The sequence below is a fragment of the Chiloscyllium punctatum genome, chromosome 2, assembly GCF_047496795.1.
Source record: "Chiloscyllium punctatum isolate Juve2018m chromosome 2, sChiPun1.3, whole genome shotgun sequence".
Taxonomy (NCBI): domain Eukaryota; kingdom Metazoa; phylum Chordata; class Chondrichthyes; order Orectolobiformes; family Hemiscylliidae; genus Chiloscyllium; species Chiloscyllium punctatum.
Window position 1 is genome coordinate 108,395,405 of NC_092740.1, and position 25,648 is coordinate 108,421,052.

Consider the following 25,648-nt stretch of genomic DNA (forward strand, 5'->3'; position numbering starts at 1 on the left):
TCAGCAAGAAAATTCAGAATCCAGATGTACTGGCACCATATTTTAAAGGGACAGCATAAAAATTCAGTAGAAAGACGGGCCATCTTTTAAAGTGGCATCACAGACCTGAGTCTCTATGGGAAGGACATTTTGGAGGGTGTTGGCAGAAAAGGTAAGGTGGTGGCAGCTTGAGAATTGTCCACACTGTCCTCCTTCATCCTTGAGCGTTGGAAGAGTAGATTGTGACATCAAAGAATTCTTGGAACTTTTGGTGCCCGTGACAGATGTTGTGTGACCATGGAGGTCTTTGAGTGGCTCTTTTATGTTGGGAAATTAAACTGCAGAACTTTCTTGAAATGTGTACAAAGTGATTTCCAATTCTAGCCCAGGCTGGCCTTCCATGAAACTTGGAACAAATTTCTACATGGAAAGTAGAAGAGAACAGAACCATCCTGAAGTGTATAATTTATGTAGTGCTACAAGACTATTGTAACCTAGTTAATGAATTAGTAATTAATAACATCAACAGACAAATTTTTAATTATATTATTTTAGCTGTTCTTTAAAAACATCAGTATATTTATATTCAAAGTTCAAATTTCTTGACAAAATGACTTTGTAATTAATACCTTTAACCAATTCTTCACAATTTCACATCCAACAACACCATTCCCCAATATTCAATTTTCCAAGAACTGTCATTCCATTACAGCCACATTTCAACCCATGGTCCTGTGCCATTTATTAGATTAGATTAGATTAGATTAGATTACTTACAGTGTGGAAACAGGCCCTTCGGCCCAACAAGTCCACACCGCCCCGCCGAAGCGCAACCCACCCATACCCCTACATCTACCCCTTACCTAACACTACGGGCAATTGAGCATGGCCAATTCACCTGACCTGCACATCTTTGGACTGTGGGAGGAAACCGGAGCACCCAGAGGAAACCCACGCAGACACGGGGAGAATGTGCAAACTCCACACAGTCAGTTGCCTGAGGCAGGAATTGAACCCCGGTCTCTGGCGCTGTGAGGCAGCAGTGCTAACCACTGTCTTATCCAATAAATTTCTTTCCACTGTCCTCATGAGCCAGAGTTCTGCACCCCATGGTTCACCACAGTGTCTTCATATACTAACGCAAATATAGCTCAACAGATGTACCTTGAGGATTCTTGGAGAATTTGGTGTCAGATGCCGGCAGATGTGGGTGTGTGGTTGGTACCCATGGAGCATAACCTGAGATATTGGCACTCTGTGCCCAACACGAAGAAATGTTTTTGAAGAAAGGGGAGAAAGTCATCAAGCATATGCTCTCACTTCATGCAATCCATAAGTTAAGGAGCAGTAATCCCCTTTATAGGTCATTGACTGCTGCCAAGTGAGAATCTTGCCTCACTCCAGAACTTAAGTAAAAGATGCATCCAGTTATTCCTGAGATAGGCCACGCATAATTTTTCATGTAATTCCACCACATTTCTCAGTGTAGCCATGCCATTCAGGCCCCTGCGCTTCCGGTTGTCAGTTCCAGTTGTCTGCTGCAGTGGCCGGTATATTGGGTCCAGGTCGATGTGTGTGTTGATAGAATCTGTGGATGAGTGCCATGCCTCTAGGAATTCCCTGGCTGTTCTCTGTTTGGCTTGTCATATAATAGGAGTGTTGTCCCAGTCGAACTCATGTTGCTTGTCATCTGAGTGTGTGGCTACTAAGGATAGCTGGTCGTGTTGTTTCGTGGCTAGTTGGTGTTCATGATTGCAGATCGTTAGCTGTCTTCCTGTTTGTCCTATGTAGTGTTTTGTGCAGTCCTTGCATGAGATTTTGGACACTACATTGAAACTATGGTCTCATTCGATGTAACAGCACTGTTCACCTCTATTGACAAAAACCCAAGCCAGAGAAACAATAGCCAACCTGCTGGACATACAGAACAGACAGCAAGATGGGGAACCTATCAACAAAGACTGCATACTCAAAACTACTGGACCTGTGCCTCACAGCACACTTCACATTCAACAACCAAATATATGAACAAATCAACGGCACACCCATGGGCTCACCCATCTCTGGACTCATAGCAGAAGCGGTAATGCAAAGTTTAGAACAAACAGTCTTACCGCAAACTCAACCCAAACTCTAGGTCAGATATGTAGATGATACTTTTGTAATCATTAAAAACACAGAAATAGAGAACACACACCGGATCATCAACGCCACACTCTAAGGAATCTGATTCACTAGAGAGGAAGAAAAGGACAACCAACTCCCATTCCTTGACGTGATGGTACAGAGAACACCGAACAGAGAATTCACCACAAAGGTATACAGGAAAGCCACACACACAGACCAAGTCCTAAAATACGAAAGCAACCACCCCAACACACATACAGCATCAAGACACTGTTCAAAAGGGCCACAACACACTGCAGTACACCAGAACTGCAAAAAGAGGAAGAAGAACACCTCTACAATGTATTCGCCAAAAATGGACACCCCTGCAATTTCATCAACAGATGCCTAAAGGGAAAGACAATGGAATGAGGACATGCCACAACCCAAAGGACTAGCCACACCACCATACATCAAAAATATTTCTGAACTGACAGCCAGACGACTGCGACCACTAGGACTCATAACAGCACACAAACCAACAGCCACTCTCAGACAACAACTCACCAGGACGAAGGACCTGATACCCAGCATGAGCAAAACCAATGTAGTGTACAAACTCCCATGCAAGGACTGCACAAAACACTACATAGGACAAACAGGAAGACAGCTAATGATCCGCATCCATGAACACCAACTAGCCACGAAACAACACGACCAGCTATCCTTAGTAGCCACACACTCAGATTACAAGCAACATGTGCTCGACTGGGACAACACTCCTATTATATGACAAGCCAAACAGAGAACAGCCAGGGAATTCCTAGAGGCATGGCACTCATCCACAGATTCAATCAATAAGCACATCGACCTGGACCCAATATACCGACCACTGCAACGGACAGCTGGAACTGACAACCGGAAGCGGCAGATACAAACCACTATAAATGCCGGAGGAAACATCACAGAAGCGCTTCACAGGAGGCTCCCAAGCACTGAGGATGTCACCTAGACAGGGGACAAAACGTCTGCAACACAAATTCCCAGCTCGGCGAACAGAACCACAACATATCTATTGCCCTCAGTCTTGAAAGAGGAGTCAAAAGATTACCAGAAAATACTAATGTGGATGTAGTTTCTTACAACCTTCCAGACTTTCAAATTGACAACATCAGTATGGAAGATGCGTTGCATAAGTTTAATAATCATCCGCATACAGTGTAATCTTGTGCACCCTAGATCCACTTCTGGAGTGGTTATGTGGACATTCTGATGAAAAGTCTGCTGCAAACCTAGCCCCTCACTCTTGGCCTTAACCTCCAAACGTACCACAGCGTGATCAGCGATAGCTGCATTCCCAATTTTACAGCCCATAATTGAATCCAGAAGGGCCAAGGGAACCAGAGAGAGATCAATCCTTGTAGCTGTTACACTACCTCCACATTTAACACATTTCAGATGTCTGCTCACCAGTGTAGGACCACCCAGCCAAGCGTACAAGGTTTAAGCATTATTCTGAACAGTGTGGCTGAGAAGTGAAATGCAATGAAACAAATTGGAATGAAATGGGAGCAATTGAAACTGCTGATTGAGTGATCTTGTGAGGTGAGATGCTCTTAGAGTGCAAGTTCGGAAATCATGTCAGAACAATATCACAATTTATTTTCTAGCTCAGAAAATCAAAGGGGATTTCCTCACCATCAGAAAGTGATTAGTTCAATCAGTCCTTCCTTCTTTTGTTATACCTCTTCAGTAAAGCAATGGAGATTTCCTCTGGTCACTCACAATTTGGCAAGCCAATTATAATTTTATCAGAACCAAAAAATGTGCTGTTTGTGCTCTCCTGGCCTGTAATTCTGTAGGTGACTGGAAGCTTTTCAATTTGGGGATGGAGTTGGCTAAAATGTATAGTTCCCAAACAAGAGCAACAGAGTATTTTTGCTGTTGTGCCATTTTATGTCCACGAGTAATAGTTAAGGTTCAAAACAGAATGGTCAAGCAGAAGAGACGGTCAAGAACCATCTTCAAGTTTAGACTTCTTTGGATCTCTGTTGCATGAAACTAACAGTTACTGCACTTGATGAGTTCATCTATACCTTTAATCTTCCTGTGACATTTTTGAAGGTGTATTCATTACATGCACTTCTCTCTATCTATCTCACACACATCTCACAAGCTCCAACCACATTGTGCTGTTTATGCCAAATGGGGAATAAGTCTGTGACATCATTGCTAAGTTTCTACAAGATCCTGAAGCCCTTACAACAGAGAAGTCTCGATGTGCAGTTATTTTGTAACCAATTAATTGCATTTGAGACAGCATGACCTGTAGTCCAAACAGATTTCATCACATTCAATGACACATTCCCTGTCTCTTATAGAATATGATAGCACACAAGCAGAGGCAGGAGGAGCTAACTGGATTAAAACAGACAGGGCTGTATGATCTGGTCCTGATGGAGGAGATACTGTTGACCTTTCACTCACATCGGCGGGTCAGACCCTACAGCAAGACTGAAACTAAGTATCCTCACACTTAATTCTCATTTTGAACTGTTTCCATTATACCTTGCTCTTGCTATATAAAATAATGTTTCTGAAGGAGTTACTGTTCATTTCACATTGAGCTTCACCATTCTGTTAGGTTCTACACAAAGCTTCATATCAGTCAAATATATTCTATACAGCTTCTAAGACCCCTGAGCTGTTTGACTTGTACTGGAATATTTACTTATTGTTATAATAAATAAACAATCTTGGTAACTTAGAAAAGTGCTTAAAGGCAAAATATTGAAGATACGGGAGATCTGAAACGAACACAGAAAGTGCTGGAAAAACTCAACAACTCTGGCAGCATCTGTGGAGATAATTCATGTTTTGACTCCAGTATTCCATCATGTTCCTGACATGGACAGTCTTTGGGGAGTCAGAAGGTGAGCTATCGCTGAAGAATGCATAGCCTCTGACCTGTTCTTGCAATCACTGTTTTTGAATCTCTGATTCCATCTGTTTCTGGATGATGGTAACCATCAGAATGTTGATAATGGGGAGTTCAGTGATTATAATGTCATTGAATAGCAAGGAGCAATGGCTTGAAGGTACCAATGTTGGACTGGAGTAGACAAAGTTAAAAATTACACAACAAATCACAGAAACTCTTGCTATACATTCTATGAGCATGATCTTGACCTCCACAACCACCCAATGAAGGAGCGGCGTTCTGAAAGCTAGTGCTTCCAAATATGTTGGACTATAACTTGGTGATTTTCAACAAGGGTCAATGTTTCTCTTGTTGGGAATGAGCAATGCCGAGACTTGTGTGGCATAAATGTTATTTGTCACTTGCCAAATGAACCTGGATGTTGTCATGGGCCTACAGCCTATGGCACAAGGTCTTTCACTATCTGAAGGATAATACATGTTAGTGAACACTATATAAATAATCAGTAATTATCCCTCATCTTTGACATAATGTCTTTTAAGGGATGGTCATTGATGAAGCAGTTAAATGTTGTTAAACCTAGCTCATTGCCCTAATGATCTCTTGGGTTCTTGTGGAGCAGTGGTTATGTACCTATATCTTTGCTAGAAAGTCTGGTCTCAAGTCCCAAGGTGGAACAGTGGCTCAGTGGTTAGCACTGCTGCTTCACAGTACCAGGAGCCCAGGTTCAATTCCAGCCTTGGACAACTGCCTGTGTGGAGTTTGCATATTCTCCCTGTGGGTTTCCTCCCACAGTCCAAAGGTATGCAGGTCAGGTGAATTGGCCATGCTAAATCATCCATAGTGTTAGGTCCACTAGTCACAGGAAAATGGGTCTGTGGGTTACTCTTCGGAGGTTTGGTGTGGACTTGTTGGGCTGTAGGGCCTGTTTCCACATTGTAAGTAATCTAATCTACACAGCAGTGATGCCTTAGTGGTGAAATGATTGGCCTCCAACAATTATAACCTTCTTCCTTTGTGTCAGGTTTAACTCAAACCAATTTTCCTTCTAATTGCCATTCTGTCCAGTTTGCTATTGCTTTTCAATACCACACTTGATTAAATACTACCTTGATGTTAGAGGTGCTTACTCCTACTCCACTGCTAGAGTTAGAAATATGGAATCCTTACATAGAAGCAGGCCTACACATCCTTGGACACTATGGGCAGTCCGCCCAACCTGTACATCATTGGACTGTGGGAGGAAACTGGAAGACACAGTGAAAACCCATGCTGACATGGGAGAATGTGGAAACCAAGGTCACAGAGGTAACAAAGGTTTAGAAGGAACCAATTACACTGAGCCTGAGAGTTGTGTATTGGAGAAATTTCAATTAGATTTTCAGATACTTTGACTTCCAGTCAGTGATGAGAAAGTATCTACACTATGGATAGCTAACTGTAAGATTTGTAAACGTCTCCAGCTCCAGCCTTGAAATAACCAATTTTACCAGTATGATCACATTTACAGCCATGAGTAGTGCAATCTGTATAGTGGGAATATTCTTGTTAATGATGTAATGCTGTATAAGGTGTGCGACTCGATATCTACTATCACATGTTGTTCATATTTGGAGCAGGGAGGTGTGAAAAACATTCAAAGTTCTTGTAGCGAGAAATAAATGACTGACGCTTTGTCTGAACTTTGCTGAGAAAGACTCTGCGTTGCCGATTGGCAGAGAGTGAAACAATGGATTTCTCCAGCAGTAGAAGTTGTTCATTGGATATTATTGGGCATAATAGACTCCAGCTACACATTTGTGCAGATATGTTAGTTAAATGAGCAGCTCAAATGCTTAGTTTAAATGAAGGGAATATTATGTATGGATTAACATGTTCAATAAGTCTGACAGAAGTTTATTACTGGCTGAACATCAGCTGGAATACATGGCCATTCTGCCAATATATACTTTACTTTTCAGAGAATTCATCTTAAAGGGCTAAGTACACTGATAGAACTGCTTTCCCATCAATTAATTCTCATTGTGTAGGAATGTGCATAAGAGCTATTTTATGCAAATGCCTTACTAGAACTCTATATGAAGGTAAAAGTTGGTTAGGTTACAACTACAGTGTGTGTGCAGTTCTGGAATCTACATTACAGGAGGGATGTGATTGGAGAGGGGTGATTTACTAGGGATGTCGCCTGGGCTGGAGAGTTTTAGTTCTAAAGAGAAATTGGACACACTGGAGTTGTTTTCCTTGGAGCAGAGGAAACGGAAGGGGGAGATATTTAAAATAATGTGGGTAGGCAGGAAGAAACATTTTTCTCGATGCAGGGATCAATGACCAGAGGCATAGATTTAAGGAAAGGGGTGGAAGGTTTAGAGGGGATGAGAGGAAAATAATTTTCACCCAGTGGGTGGTGGGTATCTGAAATTCACTGTCTGTGAGGGTGGTAGAGGCAGAAACCCTCATAACATTTAAGAAGTATTTAGCTGTGCATTTGCAGTGCCAATGCATACAAGGCTATAGGTCAAGTGGTGGTACATGGGATTAGAATGTGTTTTTTTTATTGGCACAGACATGATGGGCTGAACTATCTGTCTGATAGTTCGTCTGCACACAGCATAAATACAAATCAGTTGGTTTGCTCTCATGTCTGCTTTACAGCATCTAATATGCTTTAGTGTTTTAAATTAGCTAAGACACAAAAATCAAGGCCTGATGAGTGATTAATTATTAAACAATCATCATCCCACGTCATATAATGTGTCACACAGATGGAATTATGTCACGAGTTATAAAATCATTTCAGAGAAAATGTAGGCAAAAGTTACAATTTAGGCCATTGGAATGGGGTTTCATAGAGCTGAAGTACAGAGCATCAAGAGTCCTGTGCTGTTCAGTTATCTCCAGATGTTGAAACTAGCAATGTTAATGTATCAATTAGTATGAAGCTCTTGTTATGGACCAGATCAGCCCCTCAAGATATTAACAAGTAGGTGGCATTACTCTTATTTTAAATTACTCTTATTTTAAAGGTAAATTTCAGGTACCGTGTTCCAGATGCAATTCGCTCAGTCAAACTACTCAATGTTAAGCAAATCAGAATTTTTTCAAACACTACAGTTCAAGTACAACAAAAGTAAGAGGAACCTGGAATAACTTAACTCTATTGAAAAACTTAACAGAATAATAGATACAGTAATTAGTACTAATTAACTGTTCCAATATAGTAACATCCCATAAACACACTCTTGGCAAAAAGGCAAATTCAGAAAACAGATTGTCACGTGCACTGTTGAAGCAGAGAGCCTCCACCTTTTGACTATAACTGACTGAGTAACAAAAAAAGCTTCCACTTCTTCAAGACCATAACAGGGTTGAAATCTAAACTAAAGATCCCTGGTTCTGTGGAAGATTGACCACACCCATTCAGGTTGCTTCTATTTTTCCAACCACTTAAAAAAAAGCCCAAGGCTTCACAAGTGGTTTATCTTTTCAAAGGCTGTTTGTCACCTGTCCCACAATTTCTCTCTAAAAGAAACCAAGACAAAACGCATCTCTTAAAGCAATAGCATCTTCATCGGTGGTATGGGAAACTCCCCAACAATCTTTGTTTTCACATTCTGTACAGCAATCTGTCCATGTTCAATAACTTGGCCCAGGAAAATAACTTGGGTTTTTGTGAACTCACTCCTAACCAGGTTTGTCACCAACCCTGTCTCCCAAAGTCAATCAAACAATTCTGATAGATGCTACAAATATTCCTTCCATGTGTGTCTAAAAATCACCAGGTTTTTAATGTGCACCACGCAATTGGGTAATCCAGAAATGATGTTATTGCTTAGTTTTTAAAATGTGAATGGCATATTTTTCATTCCAACTGGCATGGTTTTAAACTGGTACAGTCCATTCAGTGTCACAAAAGCCAAAACTGTCATTGCTCTTTTGAATAAAGGCACCTACCAATAACCTCTGAGTAAGTATAATGTAAAAATATAAGTTGCTTGTCCCACCTTCTAAATATAGCCTCCATGACAAGGAATAGGACATGAATCAGATTTTGTAACTGCATAAGCTATGCAATAGGCCACACATAATCATTGGATACCATCTGGTTTTGGCTTGGTTACTATGGGTGAGCTTAAGTTTCTGCAGTTCACCCCAATTATGTTGCCTTTGAGCATGCGTTCAATCTCTTTTTCAACCTGTGTTAACTTTAGGGGATTAAGTCTATAAGGATGCTGCTTAACTGGAACAGCATTTCCTACATCTATATAATGTGTAACTGGATTCATAGTTCCCAGCTTATTCGTACATATCTCCTCATGAGATTGCAATAACTCTCCCAGGTTATTTTGATTTTCATATGGAAGGTAACATAATAATTAATCTCAATTTTTGAGAACTTTCTCATTGTCCAATTTACTTTGAGGAATGTCCAATTCAGGATCATCTGAACTTGATTCTTCAATCTGTGGTTTAACGAGGAACATGTTGTCCTTTTGCTTTCCTGCCCTATCAAAATACCTTTTTAGCATATTCATGTGACATACTCTGGTGAGATTTCTTTTTACCTGGAGTTCTTATCAAATAATTCACCTCACTCAATTTCCTTTCATTTTGATAAGGCCAACTAAACCTTGTTTTTAAAAATTCATCTGCCACTGGAAGTATCACTAAAGTTTAATCTCTACTCGCAAAATTGCAATTATTTATCATTTCTTGTCTGCTTCCTGTTTCTTCACATGCTACACTATTTTTAAATGCTATCTAGTCAACTCACCTGCTATATTTAACCTTTCCCTAAAATTTGACACATACTCCGAATATGTGGTCTCTGAACAGTTTCTCCTGAATTAATGTAAGTGGTCCTCTTGCCTCATGCTCAAAAACTAATTCAAATAGACTGAATTTGGTTAATTTATTTGATACACCCTTATTTGAAAATGTCCAAATGGAATTCCCATATTGCAATCATCTGGATAGTCTTGACTATAAGCCCTCAACATCATCTTTAAAGTTTGATGCTACTGTTCAAATGTTCCCTGTGATTTTAGATGACACGCAGTTAATTTGAACTGTTTTAATCCTCAGCTATTCATGTGATACAGTGTAATGGAATGGTGTCAAGAAATCCAGTGGACACATCCATTATGGTCAACAAACACTGATTTCCAATTTTCATTCCAGGTAGGAGTCCAAAAAAATTAATTAAGACCCTTGGAAAAAGGATCCTCAAATGCAGGAATGGGTATTAAGGGTTTCATCACTGCCTGAGGTTTTCCAATTACCTGACACATCGAACAAGGAACAAAGAAAATTTACAGCCCAGGAACAGACCCTTCGGCTCTCCAAGCCTGAGCCGATCCAAATGTACTGTCTAAACCTGTCGGTCAATTCCTAAGCATTTGTGCTCCCCACTAACTCATGCATCTGTCCAGACGCATCTTAAATGAATCTACCGTGCCTGCCTCTACCACCTTTGCTGGCAATGCGTTCCAAACGCCCACCACCATCTGTGTGAAGTACTTAGCGCGTGCATCCCCATTAAACTTTTCCACCTCTCACCTTGAAAGAGTGACCTCTCGTTATTGAATCCTTCACCCTGGGAAAAAGCTTGTCTCTATCCACCCTGTCTATACCCTTCATGATTTTGTAAACCTCTATCAGGTCCCCCCTCAATCTCCTTTTTTCTAATGAAAATAAACCTAACCTACTCAACCTCTCTTCATAGCTAGCACCTTCCATACCAGGCAACATCCTCGTTAACCTTCTCTGCACCCTCTCCAAAGTGTCCACGTCCTTTTGGTAATGTAATGCCCAGAGCTGTACACAGTATTCTAAATGCAGCCGAACCAATGTCTTGTACAATGTTAACATGACTTGCCGGCTCTTATACTCAATACCCCATCCAATGAAGGCAGGCATTCTATATGCCTTCTTGACCACTCTATCCACCTGTGCAGCAACCATCAGGGTACAATGGACCTGCACTCCCAGATTCCTCTGCCCATGAAATTTTCCCAAGGCTCTTCCATTCATTGTACAATTCGCTCCAGAATTAGACTTGCCTAAGTGCATCACCTCACATTTGTCTGGATTGAAAGCCGTCTGCCACTTTTCCGCCCAACTCTCCAATCTATCTATAGCCTCTTGTATTCTCTGACAGGCCCTTGTGCTCTCTGCTACTCCACCAATCTTTGTGTCATCTGCAAACTTGCTGCTCATACTAACAGTGCCCTCTTCCAGATCATTTATTTATATTACAAACAACAGTGGCCTCAATACTGACCCCTGTGGAACACCACTCCTCACCTTTCTCCATTTTGAGAAACTCCCTTCAACTGCTACTCTCTGTCTCCTGTTGCTCAACCAGTTCTTTATCCACCTAGTTAGAACACCCCACACACCGTGTGACTTCACTTTCATGGGGAAACTTATCAAATGCCTTACTAAAGTCCATGTATATGACATCAACAGCCTTTCCTGCATCTAACAACTTGGTCACTTCCTCGAAGAACTCTATCAAATTGTTAAGGTACGATCTCCCCCACGCAAAACCATGTTGCCCATCACCGATAAGCTAATTCCTTTCCAAATATAAATAGATCCTATCTCTCAGTTCCCTCTCCAGCAACTTCCCCACCACCGACATCAGGCTTGCTGGTCTGTAGTTACCCAGAATATACCTCTTACTCTTCTTGTACAAGGGGAACAACATGAGCAACCTTCCAGTCCCCCGGCACCTCACTTGTATTTAAGGATGCCACAAAGATATCTGTCAGGGCCCCAGCTATTTCCTCTCTCACCTCCCTCAGCAACCTGGGATAGATCCCATCCAGTCCTGGGGATTTGTCCACCTTAATAACCTCTAGCATACCCAACACAGCTTCCCTACTTATGCCAACATGATCCAGACTAATCAAACTTCTATCTCTAATCTCAAGATCATGTACCTCTCCACAGTGAACACTGATGCAAAGTAATCATTCAGACTCTCACCCATTCTCTCAGATTCAGCACATAGCCTTCCTTCACTACCTTTTATGGACCAATCCTTTCTTTAGTTACCCACTTGCTTCCTATATAAGAATAACATGCTTTCGGATTTTCCTTAATTCTGCTTGCTCAAGCTATTTCATGACCCCTTTTAGCTGCTTGATTCCTTGTTTGAGACTTGTCCTACTCTTCCAATATTCCTCCAGGGCCCGTTCAGTTCTTATCTGCCTAGACCTTATGTACACTTCCCTTTTCCTCTTGGCTATTTGTACAATTTCTCCTGTCATTCACGGTTCATGAATCTTGCTCTTCCTATCCTTTGCCCTCAATGGGACATGTCTATCTTGCATTGCCGTTAACCTATCTTTGAAAGCGTCCCACATCTCAAAGGTGGACTTCCCTACAAATAGCTGTGTCCAATCCACATTTCCCAGCTCCTGCCTAATTTTGATATAATTGGCCTTGGCCCAGTTTAGCACATTTCCCTTAGGACCACTCTCTTCTTTATCTACGAGTATTCTAAAACTTACAGAATTGTGGTCACTGTTCCCAAAGAAATCCCCCACTGCAACTTCTACCACCTGTCCTGGCTCATTCCCCAGTACCATGTCCAATAGGGCCCCTTCCCTCATTGGACTATTGACATACTATTCTAGAAAACTCTCCTGGATGCTTCTTACAAATTCTACCCCATCCAGACCTCTGACATTAAGAGTATCCCAGTCAATGTTGGGAAAATTGAAATCTCCCATCACCACTACCTTATTGCCTCTACATCTATTCATAATCTGTTTACTTATTTGTTCTTCTATCTCACGCTCACTGTTGGGAGGTCTGTATTACAGCCCCAACAATGTAACTGCAGCCTTCTTTTTTCTCAGCTCCACCCATAACGCCTCACTACCCAAGACCGCCATAGTGTCATCCTTTAGCACAGCCGTGATATCATCCCTGACCAGCAATACAACTCCACCCCCTCTTTTACTTCCCTCCCTATCCTGTCTGAAGCGTCTATATCCTGGAACATTTAGTTGCCAATCATCATGCCCTTCCTTCAACCAAGTCTCTGTGATGGCAATAATCGCATACTCCCAGACATCAATCCAAGCCCTAAGTTCATCTGTCTTACACACTATACTCCTTGCATTAAAGTAGATGCATTTCAGGCCACGAGTTCTTTTGCTCTCTGCCTATTCTTCCCTTTATTAATGCTATCTTCATAATTCCTACAATCTCCAGTCTCCACCTCACTGCCTACTTGTTTTCTCATTGGGTTCCCAGTCCCCTGCCACATTAGTTTAAAACCTCCCCAACAGCAGTAGCAAAATCTCCCCCAAGGACATTGCTTCCGGTGTAGTTCAGATGTAGACCGTCCCTTTTGTAATAGTCCCACCTTCCCCAGAACCGGTCCCAATGTCCAACAAATCTGAACCCCTCCCTCCAACACCATCTCAAGCCATGTGTTCATCCTGCCTATTTTTTTCATTTCTACGCTGGCTAGCATGTGACACTGGTAGTAATCCCGAGATCACTACCTTTAAGGTCCTCCCCTTTAACTTCTCTCCTAGCTCCCTGAATTCTTCTTTCAGGACCTCATCTCGCTCTCTACTTACATCATTGGTGCCTACATGCACTAAGACAACTGGCTGTTCACCCTCCGCTTTTAGAATGCTCTGCAGCCGATCAGTGACATCCCTGACCTGAGCACCTGGGAGGCAACATACCATCGGGAGTCCTGTTTTTGGCCACAGAACTGCCTATCTACTCCCCTCGCAATACAATCCCCTTTGACTATGGCCCTTCAAGTCTTTTTCACGCCCTTTTGAACAGCAGTGCCCACCACGGTGCCATGATCCTGGCAACTGCTGCCCTCTCCTGGTGAGCCATCTCACCCAACAAGTTCGGAGGGAGATGACCGCAGGAGACACCTGCACTGACCTCCTACTCTTTTTCTGTCTTTTGGTCACCCTTTCACTGTCTCCCTCAGCAATCCTAACCGGCTGTGTGACCAGTTCACTAAACATGCTATCCACGACCTCCTCAGCATCGTGGATGCTCCACAGTGATTCCATCCGCAGCTCCAGAGCCGTCATGTGGTCAAACAAGAGCTTCAGCTGGACACACTTCTTGCAAGTGTAAGAGTCAGGAATGTCAGACACGTTCCTAAGCTCCCACATCAAGCAAGAATCACATGCCACGGGTCTGAGGTCCCCTGCCATTGTCAGCTTAGCTTTATATGAACTAACTAAAACCAAACAATGCACTTAAATAAATGAAAAAGAAGGATAAGAAATAAAAGACCTTACAGGGTCTTTTTCTTCCGGTTAGATGAGGGGGGTGGGAGGGAGATACTACACATGTAGTATCTTGGGTATAGCCACTGCCCAAATATAAATTAAGCCCTTACCTTCCCGGCAGCCTTCACTACTCCTTCTATCCTCGCCGCTCTAGCAAAATGACATATGACATGTCTGGTAAAAATCAACCACATCCATATGCATTCCAGGCCAATAAAGACATTTTTGTAATTTGGCTTGAGCTTTCCAATTCATGGATGACTTCCTATTAGTAATTTTGCTACTTGCAAAACTTCCTTTCTATAACACATTGGCAATATAATTTGATGAACCATCTGCCTGAATATGTGATGGTCTACATTTCGTCATCAAGACTTTTTAGCTTAGTAACATTCTGGAATGCACCCAAATTCTTCTTCTGTATATGCTTTTTGATTCAACTGCTTTAGCTTCTCATCTTTCTGTTAAAATTCAGTTAATTTCTCTGAACAAAAACATGTCCTCTTTGTCCTCCACTGTTTCTGGTTTACTCTCAACCATTTGATCAAATACAGTCTGTGACAAATGAACTTCAACTTGCTTACCTTTTATTATTTGATTTCTCTTCCTGCTTCAACTTGTGGCTATGTGACCTTGTTACCACAGAGTCAGAAAAAAAGTTCTACATATACTTCCAGAAATATCTCAGTCAATGGAATTTTTACTGACTTTCCAACCACAGTAGGCAACATGCACACCTGTGATTCATCTATATCATTCCGAAAGATAAATTGTATTGCTGGAATTGAGAATTTCTCGATTACCCATATCAACATTTCACCACTTTTCATCAGAGACTCCAATCTTACGTTTTATAATGGAATGCTTGTCTCACCATGAATTCCACATATTACCTCTTTTTCTGGCAACATCCCTTATAAATTACATAATTCCTCACCTCTCACAAAGATTAACTTGCTCCTGAATAGGAAGGGTTTGGAGGGATATGGGCCGGGTGCTGGCAGATGGCACTAGATTGGGTTGGGATATCTGGTCGGCATGGATAGGTTACACCAAAGGGTCTGTTTCCATACTGTACATCTCTATGACTGTGATAGCTTACAAACACATTAGATTAGATTAGATTACTTACAATGTGGAAACAGGCCCTTCAGCCCAACAAGTCCACACCGACCTGCCGAAGCACAACCCACCCATACCCCTACATTTACCCCTTACCTAACACTACAGGAAATTTAGCATTGCCAATTCACCTAACCTGCACATCTTTGGACTGTGGAAGGAAACCCACGCAGACACAGCGAGAATGTGCAAACTCCACACAGTCAGTCACTTGAGGCGGGAAATGAACCCGAGTCTCTGGTGCTGTGAGGCAGCAGTGCTAACCACTGTGTCACTGTGCCGCCCAAATGCAACATATAACTAAGTAGCAGTCTCAGAGTGTACTGAAAAATTGAAAGTATGTAACATTTGACTGAAACAGATTGCTGAATTGATTGTTATTTTGACAACAACTTGAATTTAACTAATCAGTTTAAACTAAGAACCAGAATATTGAAACCAAATCAATTTTGAATTTATTGTTTTGCCAACATTGAACCAATGAGATGGTCTGATATTGGGGGGATAAATGAGACAGGCAGTTTGAAAGGTAGACAGAGACCACCAGCCATCGAGAGAGTAACTGCCATCAAGAAAGACTGTCCTTCAAAACACTCTCCATCAAAGGTTTGTTTTTCATATGAAACACCTTTGCAATAAAAGGCAGAAGAAAATCCATGGCGATCTTTAGCTGAATGAAGGAGGACATCGGAGATGACAGCTGCTTTGTGGTTTGGAAGTTAAGTTGATGTAATTTTAATATGGGTTTTTATTGGAACAGTACATTGTTATAAAATTGGAGGTGAATACAAACATTTAAGAGAAAGGAGATCTGGAGCTGTAAGTAGTTGTTGTTTAATATTTCACTGTTAGAGTTAAGGAATAAATTGATATTATTTTCTTTAACTAGTGGAATTTGGGAGTTCTCTGTCACTCAGACTTTAACAGATTACGAGGCAAGGTGAGCTCTTTCTGGGTGGTTGGTTTAATTAACAGAAGGTTTCACCACTATGTCATTACAGTTTGGGGCTCAAGTCTGTGATTTGGGCAGGTTTAGACAAGTCCAATCTGAGATTAGCACAGATTTGAATAGGTTTGTGGTATGAAAGGTCCCAGCAGATTTAAGCAGTTGCTGATTAGTGTCCTAGATCTTTAAATAAAAATGTATTAAATAAATGGGACAATTTGTTTAATTTTGGTTACTTGTGGTTGGTTAAATTAAAAGTCAGAGAAATGACTCTTAAATTGCTATAGAGGTTCTGGGGTTGGAAGATGATTCCCAAATTTGCCAAGAAAGTTTAGAAAGATAGAAAAAGGCCATACTTGTAGAATTAGCAAAGAGGTTAGAAGTGAGTCTAACCAGGGATAACAGTACAACTGAAATTATAAGGGATTTAGTCAAACACTTAAGTCAGTCAGAGACAAACAAGTGCAGTCGAGTTAGAAAAAACTTAAATTACAATTGAGGAAAATGAAATTAGAAAATCAAGAAAGGGAAAGAAGAGCCATCAGAGAAGAAAAGTGAGAGAGAGAAAGAGACGGAGCGTAAAAAAAGAGTGAAGAAAGAGAAAGAAAAAAAATAAAGACAGAAAAGGTTCTTAGTTGAACAAAGAGAGAGAGAAGAAAAAGAAAGAGAAAGAGAGAGAGAGAAGAAAAAGAGAGAGAAAGGGGGAGAGAAAGAGAAAGGGAGAGAGACTTAACTTCAGAAATTGGGAATTAGTCAGGAAAGTCAAGTTAACAGAATGGAAATGAAAAGGGAAGGTAGTGTATATTACAAATATGTTAAAACATATTTTAATGAGAAAAATGTCAAAGCCTTCTTTAGTTAATTTGAAAAATTGGCTAGACAGATGGAGTAATCAGAGAAATTCTAGGTAATGCTAGTTCAGACTAAACTGGTCGGCAGAGCAAGTGAGGTATTTGCAGTGCTGTCAGATGAGGCGTCAAGAGATTATGCAGGCCATTTTGAGTGCTTATGAATTGGTACCAGAAGTGTACAGACGATGGTTCAGAAACATAAAGAAGGAACCAGATCAGACTTATGTTGAGTTCGAAAGAATTAAACATAGTAATTTTGATAGATGGTGTGCACCTTTAAAATAGATAAGATCTGTAAGGCTTTAAGAGAGATTATTCTGCTGGAGGAGTTTAAAAACTCACTTCCAGAGATGATAAGAATTCATGGGATGAACAGAAAGTTCAGAAAATGAGAGGAACAGCAGAGATGGCAGATTGTATGCATTGATGCACAAAGCAAAGTTTAGCTTCTGGCAAGAATTTCATTCACGAGGGATAGAAATTGGGAGAAGGGGAGATTCTACAGTACAAACAAAGAGTAGTGCACACTTGTAATAGTTTACCACAGGACAAAAAAGAAGCCCTAGAGGGTGAAAGGGAGGTGAAAGGCCTCAGGTGTTTCCACTGTGGTAAAGTGGGACATGTAAAGTCACAGAGCTGGACGTTAAAGAGAGGCATCATGGGAAAAAATGTGGTAAAAGAGGCTAAGCCAGTGACATTACTGAAAGTAGTAAAGGAAACCCCAAGAAAAGTCAAGGAGCTGCAGAAAAGTGCACAGTTTAGGCAGGGATTGGGTATGAAGTTAATGCCTGATCTCTATAAAATCTTTGCCTCTGTGGGTAAAGTTTACTCAAGAAGAACAAGGTGAGAAGGGAATGAAGTTATAATTTTGAGAGATACAAGTTCCATTCAGTCTCTAATAGTAAGAGATTTGAACACTTTCTGACCTGGTACCTGAGAGAGTAGTATTTTGTGGGATAGATGGATAGAAATTTAGCATTCCCCTATGTAAGATCAGATTGGAGTGCCAACTCAAGACTGGAGAAGTAACAGTGGGAGTGATTGACAGAGTTCAGTTCCAGGAATACAGTTTGTTCTTGGGAAAGATTTAGTAGGATCCAAGGTGAGAGTGACACTCCTTATTGTGGAGAAACTAAAAGAAGATCAGGGAACTGGGGAGTTAAAACAAAATACCCTGGAACCTTTCTAGACTGTGTAGTAACAGGATCAATGTGAAGCAAAAACTACAGAAAAAGACGAAGGGGTTGAGGTTCAATTAGCAGACAGCCTGTTTGATGTAATGGTGCAAATAAAGCCTGAACAGACAGAGCGTCAGACAGAAGTGTTTAGTCCTGAAAGGCTCATGGACTTACAACAGAAAGACGAGACAATAAAAGATATATATGTTAATGTATACTCAGAAAAGGAGGCAGAATGTATTCCTGAGGATTATTATGTTAAAGATAGAATCCTGAGATGAAAATGGAGATGACAGCAGGTTAGTGCAGAGAAGAAATGGATGGAAATGCACCAGATTGTGTTGCCAGTAACATCCAGACAGGAGGTGTTATGGGTAGCACATGTATTACCAGCAGGAGGTCACCTAGGTGTAAAGAAGACTCAGATTAAGGTATGGTAGAGGTTGTAGAGAAACATTGCGAGGTTGGGATGGATCTTTGAGAATGCTGGCAACATTGTCAGCAGGCCTGGTAGATGGATTCTATAGATGGGGAGTTAGCCTTTGTGATTGTCCAGGCTGAGTTCACCACTCTCTGTCGCCGTCTCCGATCTTGAATGGTACAGTTGCCATACCAGGTCATGATACATCCAGACAGAATGCTCGTGATGGTGCACCTATAAAAGTTGGCAAGGGTATTCGCCGTTATGCCAAATTTCCTCAGCTGCCTTTGTAACCAGTGTGTCTACATGAAGAATCTAAGAAAGTTTGTTGTGGATGACCACTTCCAGCAGCTTGACACTCTCCACTCGTTCTACCTCTGTGCTGTTAATGTGTGAGGGAAGTGCATGAGTAACATCCCGCCAAAAGTCAATAATGCATTCCTTGGTTTTGCCAGCATTGAGAGCTAGGTTATTCTCAATGCACCATTTTTCCAGGTCTTCCACCTCCCGTCTGTAGTCTGTTTCATTGCCACCTGAAATTTGATTGACTGTGGTGGTGTCATCAGTGAACTTGTAAATGGCATTAATTTGATAGTTGGCAACACAGTCACGGGTATACAGTGAGTACAGTAGGGGGCTGAGTATGCACCCCTCGGGGGCTCCAGTGTTGAGTGTTAGTGAGGATGAAATATTGTCCCCAATCTTCAATGATTGTGGACTGTGGGACAGGAAACTGAGGATCCAGTTGCAGAGAGTGGGGCTTACTCCGAGATCACTAAGTTTAGTAATCAGCCTCAAGGGGATAGTAGTGTTGAAGGCTGAGCCATAGTCAATAAATAGTGTCAAGATTTTCGAGGGAGGATTGAAAGGCAAGTGATGTGGCTTTAAAGTGGATCTGTTGGTCCGATAAGCAAATTGGAGAGGGTCAAGGGTAGAGGGGAGGCTGGAGTTGATTAATGTCATGACCAGCCTTTCAAAGCACTTCATGACCATTGAAGTTAGGGCCACTGGGTAGTAGTTATTAAAACATGCTGCATGAGCCTTCTTAGGCACAGGGATGATGTTGGCCCTCTTGAAACAGACAGGGACAGTGACATGCTGCAGGGAGAGTTTGAAGATGTCAGAGAAGACCTCTGCCAGTTAATCTGTGCATTCTCTGGGTGCATGGCCTGGTACTCCATCTGGTCCCATCGCTTTCTTTGGATTCACATGAAGGAAACTGATCTGACCTCTGATACAGTAACCGTTGGGATACATTCATCAGGACTTGTCGGAATAGGTGTTACCTGTCCGCTGAAATTCTGCTCAAAGCAAGCATAGAAGGCGCTGAGACAATCTGGGAGGGATGTGTCATCGTCTGCTATCTTGCACTGTCTCTTTTTAGAACCTGTGATGTCATTTAGTCCTTGCCATAGTCGCTGGGTGTCTGTCTAGTTTGGAGGCTTGGATTCCTTATATTTGAGTGGATCTCCTGATCTGAAGGCCTCATGCCTGGTTTTTATCAGGATCTGTATGCCCTGATTCATCCAGGGTTTCCTGTTGGTGAGCACCTGGATTGATTTCCTCAGTATGCAGTCCTCCACACACTTGCTGATAAAGTCTGTGACGATGGTGGCGTACTCGTCCAAGGTACCTGCGGACTGTTTGAACATGACCGAATCAGCTGATTGCAGACAGCACCAGAGTTGATCCTCTGCCTCCTCTGACCAGCACTGGACCTGCATTCATGGGGGGTCTCCTACTTGAGCTTTTGCCTGTAGGCCATGAAAAGAAACACGGCATTTTGATCAGAGTTCCTGAAATGAGAGCGGGGGATGTAGCGGTAGGCATCTTTCACAGAGGTGTAGCAGTGCTCTAAAATGTTCGGGCCTCTGATGGGGCATGTAATATTCTAGGCAAAAGTGAGAACTGCAGATGTTGGAGATCAGAGTCTAGATTAGAGTGGTGCTGGAAAAGCACAGCAGGTCAGGCAAAATTCCTGATGAAGGGCTTTTGCCCGAAAAGTCAATTTTCCTGCTCCTCGGATGCTCCCTGACCTGCTGTGCTTTTCCAACACAACTCTAATCTGGACATGTAATGTTCTAGTGATGCTTGGGCAACACCTTCCTTAGATTGGCTTGATCGAAGTTGCCCGTTACAATAAACAGGGCCTCAGGATGTTTCATCTCCAGGGTGTTAGTGGTGGAGAACATCCAGAGTTTCCTCAACCTTTGTGTGTGGCGGTATGAACACAGCAGTCAGTATAGCAGTGGTACATTCCCATGGTAGATAGAAGGGGAATTCAAGATTTGGGGAGCAATGGCTGTCCAGGGTTACAATGTCCATGCACCACAAGTTGTTGATTAAAAAGCAAACCCCTCCACCGTTTGTCTTACCCGAGGATGCTGTATTGTCCATACGATGGATAGAAAAAGAGAAAGGAGGCTAAGAGTTGTAAATAGTTGCTGTTTAATGTTCACTGTTCAAGTTAAGGAATAAATTGATATTATTTTCTTTAACTAATCGAATTTGGGAGCTCTCTGTCACTCTGACGTTAACAGATTATGAGGCGAGGTGAGCTTTTTCTGAGTGTTTGGTTTATTTAACAGAAGGGTTCACTGCCATGTCATAACACTACCCAGCAAAATTACTTTGTTTGATCTTTTTAAAGTCAATGTACATTTGAAGAAAGTCCTTCCTTCGATTCCTGAAGCATTATCTGTAAGTTTCTAGAAGGAGCTTATATGCACTTAAGATGACATTTTTCATCTCATTATACTCCCCAGATATGTCCTCCTATAGTGATGAAAATACCCCACTAGCTCTACCTAACAAATTTTGTTTGAATCAACAATACCCACATCCTCACGAGCTATCTCATTTGTTTTACCACTTTCTCAAATAAGATGAAAAAGCCTTCAACATTCTTCACATCAAATTTAGGCAACACTTGAACATATTAAAACAGAGACCCACCAGGCCTTTAGCCATGATGGGATTACTCTTCATCACTGTACTCATCACTACTCCTAATTTTCATCGCTGCTCCTTATGTCGACTTTGAGTTCTCCGTTCCAATCTCTGACACTCATAAACCCTCATTTTCTCCTTTTTCTCTCTCTTTCTGCTTTTCCTCTGCTTTCAATTGTAATTCAGTTTAATTTCCCTTTCTCTTTATTTTTATTCAACCAGAGCTACTCTTTCACTTGCCATAGCATTTAATTTAAGTTGCTTCATTTGCAATTGCATTTTATCCATTTCCAAAGATTCCAATGGCATTTGTGACAACTGTTTGTTGGGTAGAGTCAAACTCCAATGTTTGTTCGCTCCTTTATATGCTACTGTATAGAACTGAGTGTGGGGTACTGAAAAAGGCAGCATCCGAGGAGCAGGAGAATTGACTTTCCGGGCAAAAGCCCTTCATTAGGAATGCCCCGAAAGGGCTTTTACCCGGAAGACCTTTTACCCGAAATGTCAATTCCCCAGCTACTCGGATATTGCCTGACCTGCTGTGCTTTTCCAGCATTCCACTCTTGACTCTGATCTCCAGCATCTGCAGTCCTCACTTTCTCCCCATTGTACAAAACTGACCTGCTTTAGTGACTATATATGAATATAACGATATTTTTATAAATTAAGTACATTTCTGAAATAAAATGTTGAGTATCTGATATCAATTTGACTTCAGAAACCGTAGCAGTAGATATAATAGATTGCCACTAAATTCTACAAGTACAGTTTTTAGGGTTCATTGCCACTACAGAAGCTATTATTTGAACATTAATGGAACATCCATTTCCTTCTGCTTACCAAACAACAAAATAGATTCTAATCTTCCATTATTCCCTTGGCATATTGTTATCGTTCTCAAGTTACTTCCTCTCCTGTATTATAGCCTGTCTTTCTTCCTTTCTCTCATACATTGTGTTTTACTACAGACAACAGCATTGCATTTACTGCTGAAGTCACTCAATCTTCAGAGAAGATACTTAAGAAAAATCCCCTTTCCATGCTACTTGATTGAGTTCTCACTTGATTTTGCAAATCTAGCAAAGAATTCTCACTTGATTTTGCAAATCTAGCAAAGAATTAACAGAGAATTGTTACTTTATACCTTGTTCATGTACAGTGTGAAATTAGTCAAGTCAGCTACATTAGCTTAATATTCCATCATATTTACGAGAGAGTCCCGTGATGGGTGGCACGGTGGCATAGTGGCGCAGTGGTTAGCTCTGTTGCCTCGCAGCACCAGAGACCCGGGTTCAATTGCCGCCTCGGGCAAATGTGGAGTTTGCACATTCTCCCTGCGTCTGTGTGGGTTTCCTCAGGGTACTCCGGTTTCCTCCCACAGTCCAAAGATGTGCAGGTCAGGTGTATTGGCCATGCTAAATTGCCCATAGTGTTAGGTGAAGGGGTGAAATGTAGGGAAATGGGTCTGGGTGGGTTGCTCTTCTGCGGGTCGATGTGGACTTGTTGGGTCGAAGGGCCCGTTTCCACACTGTAAGTAATCTAATATGGAAGAGAGCCCAACTATCATTTATTGGTAACAGGCTGTTAAGATGAATGCAACAGAAATATACAAACATGAAGGTATTCTCAGAAATAAGTGGCTATAACTGTGCACTGAACTATTCAGGACCTTTGCAGTTAATGAGTGGATTTTTAAAAAAAGTGTACTCATTGGCTTTAGATATTCCTGATGGCCAGTATTTGTTGCCCATTCTTATTTATCCTTGAGAATGTGATGGTGAGCTCCCTTCTTGAACCGCTGCAGTCCAGATGATGTAGGTCCACCCACCATGCACTTAGGGAGAGAATTGCAGGATTTGGACCCAGCGACAGTGAAGGGATGGTGATATATTTCCAAGTCAGTACAATGAGTGGCTTGGAGGGGAACCTGCAGTTTATGGCATTCCCATGTATCTGCTGCCCTCGCCTTCTAGGTGGAAGTGGTCATAGCCTCCACAACCTTCTACAGTAATGAGTTCTGTCGATTCATCAACCTCTGGCTGATGAATACCTCCTCATTCTCACATCTAAAGGTCATTCCTTCACTCTGACGCTGTACTCTCATGTCCTAGTCTGTCCTACTAGTGGAAACATTTTCTTCACATCCACTCTGACCAGCCCTCTCAATATTCAGTAAGTTTCAATGAGATTCATCCTCATCCTTCTATTCAACGTCAAGTTCCGACTGAGAAAAGCCCTCAACTGCTTCTCCTATGACAAACCCTTTATCCTTGAGGTCATTCTTGTGAGCCTTTTCTGGCCCCCACTAAGGCCTGCACGGTATTCCTTAGAGTCAGGACCCAAAACTGCTCACAATATTCCAGATGTGGTCTTACCAGAGCCTGAAAAGGCCTCAGAAGTACACCACTGCTCTTGCATTCTAACCCTCTCAAAACTTGTAAATCAATTTGCGTGTTAACCTTAAGAAAATCCTAAACTAGAAGCCATTTGTGCTTCAGATTTCTTAAGTCTTTCCCCATTTATGAATAGTCTATGCCTCTTTTCTTTCCAACGTCCCACTTTCTGACATTGTATTCCATTTACCATTTCTTTACCCAGCCCAAGGCCTTCTACAGCCTTTCCGCTTCCTCAATAAGACCTGTTCTTCCACCTATCTTTGTGTCAACTGCAAACTTAGAAACAATATCCTCAGTTCCTTCATCCACATTGTTAACGCATGAAGTGAATAGTTGTGGTCCCAACACTGACCCCTGCAGAACTCCACTTGTCCCCACTTGCCATTCTTAGAAAGATTCCATTACCCCCATTCTTTGCTTTCTGCCAGTCAGCCAACCCTCTATCCATGCTAAGACCTTGCGCCTAACACCATGGACTTTTACCTTATTTAGCAGCCTTTAGTGTGGCAACTTGTCAAAGGCCTTTTGGAATCTAAATAGATCATATCTACTGGCTCTCCTTTATCTAACTTACTCTCATTACCTCATCAAAGAATTCTAACAGATCTGTCAGGCATAACCTCCCCTTGATGAAACAATGCTGATTCAGCCTTATTTCACAAAATACTTTAAGAACTTTGCAGACTCATTCCTAACGATGGACTCTATAAAATCTTACCAATGGCTGAGGTCATACTAAGCAGTCTATAATTTCTTATCTTCTGCCTCCTTCTCTTCTTTACCTTAGTCATTTTCCAGTCCTCTGGGACCCTCCCTGACTGCAGTGATTCCTGAAAGATCACCACCAATGTCTTCATTGTGACCTCAACTACCTCCTTCAGAACCCTGGGGGTACACTCTTCGATGCAGGTGATTTATCAACCTTCAGAACTTCCAGCTTTCCCAGCACTTTCTCCTTAGCATCGGATATTACACTCCACCTCTGCCCCTTGACACTTTTGAAGTTTTGATATGCTACTGGTTTCTTCCACCATGAAGACTGATGCAAAGTATCTATTCAGTTTCTCCACAATTGCTTTGTTCCCCCTTACTATTTCTCTTGCCTCATTTTCGAGTGGTCCATTGTCCACTCATGTATTGACAAAAATTTTTGCAATCTTCTTTTATATTACTAGCTAGATTATTTCCTACTTTGCTACTTCTCTTGCTGGTTTTTAAAGGTTTTCTAATCGTCTGGCTTCCCATGAATCTTCATTACAATGTCTGCTTTTTCTTTTGCTGTTATACTGTCCCTAACTACCCTTGTCAATCATAGTTGCTCATCCACCCCTTAGCATGTTCCTTCTTCCTTGGCATTAATTTCTGCTATGCCTCCCAAGTAACCCCAGAAACTATGGTCATTGCTCCTCAAACATTTTCCCTGCTAGCCTCCCCTTCCAATCAATTCTCATGTTTTCATAGTTACCTTTACTCAA